The sequence below is a fragment of the Epinephelus moara genome, chromosome 17 (genome assembly GCF_006386435.1).
Source record: "Epinephelus moara isolate mb chromosome 17, YSFRI_EMoa_1.0, whole genome shotgun sequence".
Classification (NCBI taxonomy): domain Eukaryota; kingdom Metazoa; phylum Chordata; class Actinopteri; order Perciformes; family Serranidae; genus Epinephelus; species Epinephelus moara.
In genome coordinates this window covers 30,736,523-30,739,141 of record NC_065522.1, presented here as the reverse complement: position 1 = coordinate 30,739,141, position 2,619 = coordinate 30,736,523, and the positions used below count along the sequence as shown (strand labels likewise).

The window sequence follows — 2,619 nt, the reverse complement described above, 5'->3', positions numbered from 1 at the left end:
TGTCGTTAGCTTTTATGGTGCCGTTAGCTTCTCTGTGTAACCGAAGCTGAGGGTTGAAAACAGCGTCCAGTAGTTTCCGTTGTCGCTCGTTCTCCTCTTTTGATCGACAAAGTTCCTCCTCGTACTCTGCTATCGTTCTTTCAACCAGCCCAAATATCTCTTCAGCAGCCGCAGTTAGTCGCTGCTTCACCAACGATCTCAGCATTTGGACTTTCGACATCTTCACACTTTAAAAACACAACAAAGACACTCTGCTAACACTTGGTTCTGCTGGACGCCATCTTGTCCAAACAGGATAAAGTTAGCAACAGTAAAGAATACAGCTTCCGGGTCAGATGAGTTGTAGCGGTTCAAAATAAAAGTCCCGAAGTGTTACCAAAATGTCAGGCTTATTCAGAAAAGCACACACAGGAAGATAAATGATTAAAATACACTTTGGAAAGACTGGTATTCTATGAGATCAAACATTCCTTCCTCAACTCCAAATATGTTGCTGTTCTTGAGTCTTTCAACGACAACCTGAGCCATCCTCAGATGATCCATTCTATATCCGGTCAGATGTCATTAAATGACATGTTAAAATGTCACTAATGTTGTGGAACACTATGAGGTGATATCTTTTTAAAGAGTAGAGGCATACATGGAATTACTGAAGCAGCTTTTCAGTTCTCGTGTTGCCTTAATTAAGTCCTGTCAGTCTAGAGCAGTGGATCTCACATGGTGTGCCATCAGATTTTGATAATCACACATTATTATTGAAATATTCACCTGGGCCTATACAAAAAGCCATGAATGAAATTTTGTTTGACTGTATCAGTATGCTGGGTGCACCCATTTCCTAATAAAGAGGCAAAGTCTGGCTAAAAAAAATGTAATTTAACAACAACAAAAAAAACCTTCACAAAAAGTTTCAAAACCACTGATTTAGAAAACACTTTTTACATATTTAAACGACTCAGTTTGCAGAAAGACATATTTTTATTACATTTTCAGACATCTCAGTAAACAATGAACCAAATTCAGAGGTAAAATGTTTCTTGCAAAATGCAAGCAGCTGAAAGGTTTTTCTCCTGAGATAAATCTAATGTGACAAACAAAGTTCACCTTCATTGGGGTTCTTGTTGCACAAACTGAGCAACTAAATAGTTTCTCTCTGTATGAATCCTCATAAGTTCCTTCGGACTACAGCGGACAGATCTCTTACCACTCTCAGAGCAACTTAACTATTTTGGTAAGCCATAAATGTTTTACAATGTACATGTACATTTTTCAGTAACTTTTAACATAACTGAGGTTCTCTGGTCTCCTTCCACTCACCATCACTGTCACCAGTCTCAGTTTCAGAAGACTTTCCAGTCTTATCATCAGTCTCAGGTTGTAAATGTGTATCTGGATCTGAGTTCCTGGCTGGTTCTGGTCCTCCACAGTCCTCTCCACCAGCTTCTGTTTCCATATGTTCAGCTGAGGTGCTCACTGGAGTCTCTGCCTCTTTATTCTCCTCAGTATGAGTTCGGTGAGGCTGTGAGGACTGACAACAAACACACTGATGGCTTTTGAGCTGGTAACGCCAAGTGAAACTTTGGTGACAAACAGTGCAGCTGTAAGGTTTCTCTCCCATGTGGACTCTCATGTGTTTCTGTAAATGTCCACTCTGTGTAAAGGATTTCTCACAAACTGAGCAGCTGACAGGTTCCTCTACTGTATGAGTTCTCATGTGTTTCTGTAAATGTCCATTCTGTGTAAAAGACTTCTTGCAAACTGAGCAGCTAAAAGGTTTCTCTCCTGTATGAATTCTCATGTGTGAGTGTAAATTTCCATTTGCAGTGAAAGATTTATTACAAACTGAGCAGCTGAAAGGTTTCTCTCCTGTGTGGACTCTCATGTGTTTCCGTACAAGTGCACTCTCTGTAAAAGCTTTCTTACAGACCGAGCAGCTGAATGGTTTCTCTCCTGTGTGGATTCTTATGTGTTTCTCTAAATAACCTCTCTGTGTAAAGGTCTTTTTACAGACTGAACAGCTGAATGGTTTCTCTCCTGTATGAGAGCTCATGTGTGCCCGAAGATTTGCAGTTTTACCAAATCTTCTCCCACATTCGAAGCAGATAAATGGTTTCTCACTAACACCACATCTCCAATCACTGACAGAGACTTCATAATTTTTTAGGGAGTTTAAACCTGACTGAGGTTCTCTGGTCTCTGTCCAATCATCATCATCACTGTCACCGGTCTCAGTTTCAGAAGACTCTCCTGTCTGGTCATCAGACTCAGGTTGTAAATGTGTATCTGGATCTGAGTTCCTGGCTGGTTCTGGTCCTCCCCAGTCCTCAATTTCAACTTCTGTTTCCACCTGTTCAGTGTGTCTTTGATGAAGCTGTGAGGACTGAGGTTTCTCTTCATCATCTTCACTCTCCACAGGGACAATAGTGAATGGGAACGTGGTGATATCAGCCTCCTCCAGCCCTTGAAGCTGCTCTCCTTCCTGACTGATCCAGAGTTCCTCCTGTTCCTCTTTAATGTGTGGAGGCTCTGGGTCCTCCTGGTCCTCTTTAATGTGTGGAGGCTCTGGGTCCTCCTGGTCCACACTGGAGCTCCACTCCTGCTGCTCAGGGGGAACCTCTT

General features: G+C 41.9%; 1 protein-coding gene and 1 long non-coding RNA gene across 23 annotated transcripts in view; one reads left to right on the top strand and one right to left on the bottom strand.

Moving 5' to 3' along the window:
• The window catches only part of LOC126404393 (uncharacterized), a 130,757-nt gene that overhangs the window by 74,052 nt on the left and 54,086 nt on the right, over positions 1-2,619 (top strand). The window contains exon 3 of one of the 2 annotated variants that reach the window (XR_007571458.1): positions 2,495-2,566. The exons of the other annotated variant lie outside the window; for it this stretch is intronic. This is a non-coding gene — a long non-coding RNA (uncharacterized LOC126404393). The remainder of the gene's footprint in view (positions 1-2,494; positions 2,567-2,619) is intronic. 2 annotated transcript variants of the gene reach the window in all.
• Positions 1-2,619, bottom strand: part of LOC126404276 (gastrula zinc finger protein XlCGF57.1-like) — a 236,338-nt gene that overhangs the window by 184,590 nt on the left and 49,129 nt on the right. The gene's annotated exons all lie outside the window — the stretch shown is intronic.